General features: G+C 36.6%; 1 pseudogene; it reads right to left on the bottom strand.

The window, feature by feature from the left end:
• Positions 1-674: 674 nt before the first annotated feature.
• On the bottom strand, positions 675-8495 carry LOC120158967 (annotated as a pseudogene).
• Positions 8496-8724: the final 229 nt, after the last annotated feature.

Here is an 8724-nt window from a genome sequence, read left to right as displayed (position 1 = left end):
AATGTAAGATCACCAGTGAGAATGTAAGATTACCAGTGGGAATAAAAGATTACCAGGGAATAGGATTACTAGGAATGTTACATTACTGTGTTTGGTTGGTTTGACAAGAATGTAAGATTACAGTGTTTGGTTGAAGGAATAAAAGATTACTGGAATGTATATTTTACCAAATTGTCCTTGTTCTATATTTTTTAACAAGTGAAATTCTAAATATTTAAATAAAAATTATTTATATAAAAATTTTATTTGTTGATAATATATTACTTGAGTATTTAAATATATCATGTATTATTTTAATTTTAATTAATATTAAATTTTACATAATTTATGTAAAAGTATATTAAAATTTTACATCAACATTTAACTAAATGTTTACATTGTGAAAATTCTTCATATATATTTCATAATAATAAAAAGATGTAAATTATTTTTGTTATCTAAGATATAACATTTATTATATTTTCTATATACAATAATTTATTTATTTATTTATATTTTATATTTATACTTAATTCCGCATACTTTATCATTATTATGTATCGAATGAATTTATATTACAAAAACATAATTCAAATAAGTAAGATTATTCGAACTCAAATAACATAAAAATTAGTTTCCCAGAAAGTAACGACCATAACTAAATAACCAAACAATTTACTTGACACAGAATTGCTTCATGCCCTTTTGGCGAAATCACTTCTATTCTCATCGTCGTTGTGCCGGAAGTTCTCATTCATTAGCTCGTTTGAGTCGAATGCTTCTCCTCCCTCCTTGAAGCCATCTTCAGCACTACCGAATTGATCACTACCATCAAATCCCATATTCTGGCTTCCATATCCAGCAGGACCTCCGGTGGCAAAGTCACCAGCAACAGCAGCAGAATTGAAATTCCCACCATCGAAATTGGTTGCAGAAGATTGATCAAAACCACCATAATTTCCTTTCCCTCCGTAGTTACCACCACATATCCAGCATTACCTCCATAACTTCCAGATGAGGGACTGACATTTCTATTGTAGCCACCACCACCACCGTAGCCACCGTCGCCTCCAAAGTTACGAGGAGGTCTCTCAGCTGCATAGTTCACTCTTATTTGACAGCCATGGAGAGCCTACAACAAGAAAGACAAAAAAATCCCACAAATAACTAACACAAATATAAGAACCAATGCTGCTATGTTAAGCATCTGAAAAATCAAACAGGGTAGGCAAAGATAGAACTATTGTTTTCACCCTTATCTATACCAAACAGATTAACCAAGAATATTATGATGATAAAACATCATGCATGCTAAATCAATTATTTATACATACATGCACAAATTAAGGCCTACATAACATATTTTTTTTTCAAGTAATGTAAATTATTTGTAAGTTGAGGCGATTGAGAAAACTAATGTGGAACTTGTACTTCATAGTAAGAATTACTAGCAGACATGAAAGTGAACCCCATACGTTGCCAAGGAAAAACGAGTTATAACATGAAGATTGAGGCCCTGACAGAGGAGATACTGTGTTTCAAGATGCTGATAGTGAACACGAGTAGCATAAATTAATTTGCGATGCAATAATTCCAAATCTACATAGTTCACCACAGTTGGAATCTTAAATACCAAGCATTTGACATAGGCCTAGATGCAATTTGCAGCCAACACAATGCAAAAGCTTTTACAATAGTTGCAGATCAACATACGAAGAAAAGGCCCAATAGGATTACAAAACAGAAATTGCATGCATCATATTCTAATTTTTATCTCTTTGTACAAAGGTTTAAGCATATATGCTCGTTATAAAATACATTATTAGCATTCTATGAGGTTTACTTAAACAGAAGAAACCAGCGGATATTCCAAGACAGCCAATATGAAAGGAATAAACAAATTCTTCAAACAATAGATACTTAGATGTCTTATATTACCTGTCCATCCAAGGCCTGTATTGCGCTGGAAGCATCCTCAGTACTGTTGTACGTGACGAAGCCAAATCCTCTAGACCTGCCCGTTTCTCGGTCCACAATTACTCTTGCTACAATAACATATCAAATTAATCAGCTATTTTACACATATAAAAGCAGTGGACATGAAAAAAGATTGACTGCAAACTCAAAGTGAGTACACCATATGCACAAGCCCACACAAACTTTAAGTTTAAAACTTTCATTCATTATGAAAACATATCAAAGGTGGCATCTAAATCTTCACGGGACATGCCATTATACTCAAAAACATGAACCAACACGACTGTTATGTTTTAGGATCGGAAATAGAAGAATTTTAGGGATTTCAGAAATAGAGAGATTTTAGGTATAGAAAACGTTCTTCATTCATAAGATGAAAAAATCCTTAAAGGATTGGTACAAGTTATATATCTACAGTACCAGCTGTCCAAACAGAATCTAAAACAAAATAACCACCTATGCTGACTCACCATTCCCTCTTTTATCACCAGACTCTTCTAACAGACTCAAGCCCCATCTTAAAGGCCCAACAGTAATTAAAAGAGAATTAACCTATAGATCCATTAACCCCTCATATGCCTCATCCGACTCTTCTAATTTCTTCAATTCCCAATTCTTCAGGTATATCGATCCCTAGCCTTCCAGAGAAATCCCTAATTTCCTTCGAGTCTCCCCCAATTTCTGCTGTTTCTTCCCAACTCTTCCCTTTGCGATTTCCCCCAAATCAACACTATCAAACCCTAACCTTCCTGTCATCATAACAATACCCCCTTCTCCAGATGATTCTTGTCCCCAAGGATCAAACTGAGGAAATTGTTGTCTTAAAACTGTATAATCCTCCCAAGTTGCCTCTGTCTCTCCCATATTCGTCCACTAAATGAGCAGTTGAATGACTGCCTGATTCTGTCTTGTAATCACTCGCTGATCCAAAACAAGGGTTGGGTAAATCTTCAATTGTCCATCCGGCGCGACCTTTGGAGGATCGATCGAGATAAGTCCTTTGTTCCCTACTGTCTTTTTAAGTAAACTCACGTGAAAAACTGGATGGATCTTCGAATTTGCTGGCAACTCTAGTTTATAAGCAACTTGACCAATTTTGTTTTGTATCTTGTAGGGTCCAAAATAACGAGCAGCAAGCTTCAAATTTCTTCTGAGGGCCAGTGATGTTTGTCTATATGGTTGAAGCTTCAGGTAAACTTCATCTCCAATTTGAAACTCCCTGTCTGTTCTATGCTTGTCACTCATCTGCTTCATTCTGTTAGAAGCTTTAAGTAATTGCTCTCGTAGTAGTAAATTTAACTGTTCCCTATGTTTCATGACATCTTTCACTGCTTCCACCCTAGATTCTGTTGTCCATGTCACATTAGGGGCTTTATACCCATATAAAGCTTCAAATGGTGTCATCTGTAGAGCAGAGTGGTAGTTAGTATTGTACCACCACTCAACCTGAGCTAACCATTTGGACCAAGTCTTTGGTTTCAAGAAACACATACACCTCAAATACTGCTCCAAGCACTGATTCAACCTCTCTGTCTGGCCATCTGTCTCAGAATGATAGGCAGTACTAAATAATGTAGTTGACCCCAATTGCTTCATTAATTCTTGCCAAAACAGACTAGTAAAAGACTTGTCCCTATCAGAAATAGCCACCTTAGGAGGACCATGTAATTTGTAAACCTGATCAAGATAAACTCTAGCAACCTCCACTACTGTATAGGGATGAGATAGTGGCATAAAATGAGCATATTTAGTGAATTTATCAATCACCACTAAAATGCAATTATACTTTGTTGAAGGTGGCAATCCTTCAATGAAGTCCATTGTAATCACTTCCCAAGCATTGTTTGGGATTGCAATAGGCTGTAACAACCCTGGCTTAGAAATATGTTCTATTTTAGTCCTCTGACAAATATCACACTGCTGTATATGCTACTGAACTTGAATTTTCATCCTTGGCCAGAAAAAATAAGACTTAATTTTCTGATAAGTAGCTTGAATTCCTGAGTGACCTCCTTGTGGTGAATCATGCAAAGCCACAATTATATTCTGCCTCAAATTCCCTTTGCTGCCCACATAAATCCTATTTTTGAAATACAAGACTCCCTTCAGTAATTTCCAGTCCTGTAATTGATCTGGATTAATAACCAGAATAGGTTTATTTTCTTGAGCTAGAGCATCTTCTTCATAACTCTTTTCAATATCTTGTAACCAAGTAGGAGTTATAAAAGTAACTCCCATTTGATCAAATTCACCAGAATCCATTTGTTGTCTAGAGAGTGCATCTGCAGCTTTATTAGACTTACCCTTCCTGTACTGAATAATATAATCCAACCCCAATAACTTTGTAAGCCCTTTCCTCTGAATAGTTGTAGTTAACTTCTGATCAAGTAAATGTTTCAAGGACTCATGATCTGTTTTAATGACAAAAGAACCACTCTCTAGATAATGCCTCCAATGTGAAACTGCCATCAAAATGGCCAAATACTCCTTTTCATAAATGGATAGATCTGCATGTTTAGGACCCAAAGCTTTACTCAAATAGGCTATAGGTCTTCCTACTTGAGAAAGAACAGCCCCAATCCCTTTAGAACTCGCATCAGTTTCCAAAAAAAAATTCTGCTCAAAATTAGGCAAAGCCAAAACTGGAGCATTACACATAACTTCCTTTAACCTTTCAAAGGCTGTAATAGCTTCTTGAGACCAATAAAACCCATCCTTTTTCAACATATTTGTTAAAGGCTTACTCAGTTCCCCATATCCTCTGATGAATTTTCTGTAGTATCCAGTTAAACCCAAAAATCCTCTTAAGGCTTTCAGATTTTTAGGCAAAGGCCACTGCTGCATGGCTTTAATTTTTGTAGGATCTGTAGCCACCCCATCAGTTGATATTAAATGCCCTAGATATTCCACTTGCTGCTGTCCAAAGAAGCACTTACTTCTTTTAGCATATAACTTGTTTTCCAGCAGCACCTCCAACACTGTTCTTAGGTGCTGTTTATGCTGTGCCAAGCTAGGACTGTAAACCAAGATATCATCAAAAAATACAAGAACAAATTTCCTTAGATATGCTCCAAACAAATCATTCATTAAAGCCTGAAAAGTAGCTGGAGCATTAGTAAGACCAAATGGCATTACTTTAAACTCATAGTGTCCTTGATGAGTCTTAAAAGCAGTCTTGTAAATATCTTCCTCCTTGATTCTAATTTGCCAATATCCTGACCTCAAATCAATTTTTAAGAAGAAAGCAGCCCCATTCAATTCATCTAAAAAATCCTCCACTATAGGAATAGGAAACTTATTTTTAACTGTAGCAGAATTAAGTTTCCTATAATCCACACAAAATCTCCAAGTTCCATCTTTCTTTTTAATAAGTAAACATGGAGAAGCAAAAGGACTTTTACTCACCTGAATAATAGAAGAGGACATCATTTCAGTAATCTGTTTCTCAACTTCCGCCTTATGATGATGAGCAAATTTATAAGGTCTAAGGTTTACTGGTTGTGTTCCCTATTTAAGGACAATTGCATGATCATGTTGTCTACTAGGAGGCATTCCTCTTGGTTCTTCAAAAACTTCTTTAAACTCTTCTAGTAGGTCTTCTAGTGGTAAAGGAATTTCACTGCCTTCTACTTCAGCACTTAACAAATAAATCTCTCCATTCAATTCAGTGTCCTTTTCTGCTAACTTCTGTAATTTTTCACCTGTGATAGATCTGATTAATGGTAGCTTCTGAGACCCTTTAATAACTACAGTTTCTCCATTCTTCTCAAAACTGATAGTTTTAGTTTTAAAATCCATCATTATAGGGCTGAATTCTTCCATCCAATCCACCCCCAAAACCATATCACTACCTCCCAAAGCTAATACTCTAAAGTCATGCTGAAAATCATAGCCTTGCATCTTCCAGCTCACCTTATTACTCCTAGCAGTACTGAACAGCTTCTCCCCATTAGCTACTGTGATGACTAATGGTTGGGTATGTACTAATTTAACCCCTTCCTTGGCCCATTTAGGAGTTACAAAACTATGGGTGCTGCCACTATCAATTAGCACATTAATAGGTTTTCCCCTGATAAAACCTTGGATTCTCAGGGTAGTATGCCCCACATTCCCTGTAATAGCATTAATAGAAATTTCCAGAGTCTCTTTAGCTTGATCTTCCCCCTCTCTAATCTCTCCTTCTACTAATTCTTGTTCGGCAGAATCAGTAGGTTCCTCTTCCTCCATACAGTTGAGCTGTCTCACTTTGCACTGATGTCCGGGAGCAAATTTTTCCCACATTTAAAACACAAGTTATTGACTCTTTTGTAATCCAATAAACTCTGTTTGTTACTAGTATTAGGAGGAGCTGTCTTTGGCAAAAACCCCTTATTCCCACTGCTCTGTTGAATATTTGAGGGATTATAAGAAAAAATTTTGTTAGCCACTTTATACTTCTTCCCTTCAATCTCATTAGCCAATTCATAAAGTTTTGCTTGCCTGTAAGCTTCAGATAACTTCTTTGGCTCTAACACCTTCACCTTGTGCTTTAATTCTTCCTTGAGACCACTAATGAAGCTGGACACAAAATAAGCCTCCTCCAGATGCATGTTCTGTTGCAGTAAATAGGGTTTTAGCTCTTCAAATTTTTCTTGATATTCCTCCACACTCCCCTTCTGCATCAACTTATTGAATTCTTCAATAATATCAGAATAGTTTCTGTCCCCAAATCTGTGACACAAATCAGCCTCAAATTCCTGCCAAGTAACTCTATATTTCTGCAATATATAACCATCAAACCAGGTTTCAGCCTTCCCTACTAAGTACATAGCAGCTAATTCCAGTTTTTGCTCCTCTGGAATTCCAAACAAATTAAAGAACTTCTGACATTTCCTAATCCAGCCCCTGGAGTTGTTACCATCAAACATTGGTAACTCCAATTTGGGTCTCTGTAACACAACATTTGTATTCCCAAAAGGGTTTTTAGAGTAGCTTCTATTATCAACATATTCATCTCCTTCCCCCTTAGTCTCACTAGAACTACCCATCCTATTTTCTTCTTGCAACTTTGGATTAACAGTTTGATGACCAGTAAACCCCACAGGTTTAGAAGCTAATATCCCAGGTTCATTCGGTTGAAAAGTATATTTCTCATGCTCGTTAAGAACCGTAATCAAACAGGGTTGTTTACCTCCATTTTTTTCCTGTTTCTCAACTGCTGTTGGTTGGTTCTTCACTGACTGAGGTGAATCCTTCTCCTCAGCTGCTTGATTGACCAGCTGCAGGATTCTCTGCAAATACCCCCTGTTCTCAGTCATTCCTTCTTCTAGTGTTTGAATCCTTCCTTCCAACTCAGCTTTCTGCTCGGTCCACCACGACGGTAAAGATTCCTCTTTCACCTCCATGGTCTGTTCTGTTACCTCACTGGTTCCAATCTTCTGCATCTTCCTTGTCTTTCCCAGCTTGAACTACTTGATTTTGGATCACAAAACCAGCTCTGATTACCAATTTGTTATGTTTTAGGATCAGAAATAGAAGAATTTTAGGGATTTCAGAAATAGAGAGATTTTAGGTATAAAAAACGTTCTTCATTCATAAGATGAAAAAATCCTTAAAGGATTGGTACAAGTTATATATCTACAGTACCAGCTGTCCAAACAGAATCTAAAACAAAATAACCACCTATGCTGACTCACCATTCCCCCTTTTATCACCAGACTCTTCTAACAGACTCAAGCCCCATCTTAAAGGCCCAACAGTAATTAAAAGAGAATTAACCTATAGATCCATTAACCCCTCATATGCCTCATCCGACTCTTCTAATTTCTTCAATTCCCAATTCTTCAGGTATCTCGATCCCTAGCCTTCCAGAGAAATCCCTAATTTCCTTCGAGTCTCCCCCAATTTCTGCTGTTTCTTCCCAACTCTTCCCTTCGCGATTTCCCCCAAATCAACACTATCAAACCCTAACCTTCCTATCATCATAACAATACTCAAAGTGAGTACACCATATGCACAAGCCCACACAAACTTTAAGTTTAAAACTTTCATTCATTATGAAAACATATCAAAGGTGGCATCTAAATCTTCACGGGACATGCCATTATACTCAAAAACATGAACCAACATGACACACTCGACATGTAGAGGAAAATATTTAAGCATCTCGAGGAACTTTTAAATCCCTTCCATAGTGTTAACTAGCAATTACAAACTGAAATTAGCAAATACATTCATCAGAGCATACCTTCAACAACTTCACCATATTGGCTGAAAGCCTCTCTCAGACCTTGGTCATCCGTTTGATATGAAACACCTGTAATAAAAAAATCAATAAGAAACCCTAAAAAAAGGTAACAAAAAACAGTTTGCTCCAAAAGTATAAACAAAAGCTGGACGCGCACCTCCGACAAAAACTTTCAACTTTCGAGCTCGGTGAGTTTGACATGCACCGAAACACTTGAAAAAGGCTGGGACTTGAAGTAGAAAACTGAGAATTGATATGTGTGGTCGAGGCCTGCCTAAGCATATTCCCAATTTTACTTAAGAAAGCCATTGTTACAACCTACAAAAAAAATGAACTTCACTTTCAGCAGATTATTACATGATAACACGAAACACTAAAACAAAAATCCAATACAATGAAAAGTTAGGGAATAGATTAAAACGATACAGCAATGAGGAGAAACCCTTTCAAATAAAAAAGATGATTAGCCAAATCAACAGATCATCATGAAAAACGAGAAACTAGAGATATACGAAAACAAAGCTTAGGGCTTTTTCGAAGCA

The sequence above is a fragment of the Hibiscus syriacus genome, unplaced genomic scaffold (assembly GCF_006381635.1).
Source record: "Hibiscus syriacus cultivar Baekdansim isolate YM2019G1 unplaced genomic scaffold, ASM638163v2 tig00111338_pilon, whole genome shotgun sequence".
Lineage (NCBI taxonomy): Eukaryota > Viridiplantae > Streptophyta > Magnoliopsida > Malvales > Malvaceae > Hibiscus > Hibiscus syriacus.
The sequence above is the reverse complement of the archived record's forward strand: the minus strand, read 5'-3'. Positions and strand labels throughout refer to the sequence as shown.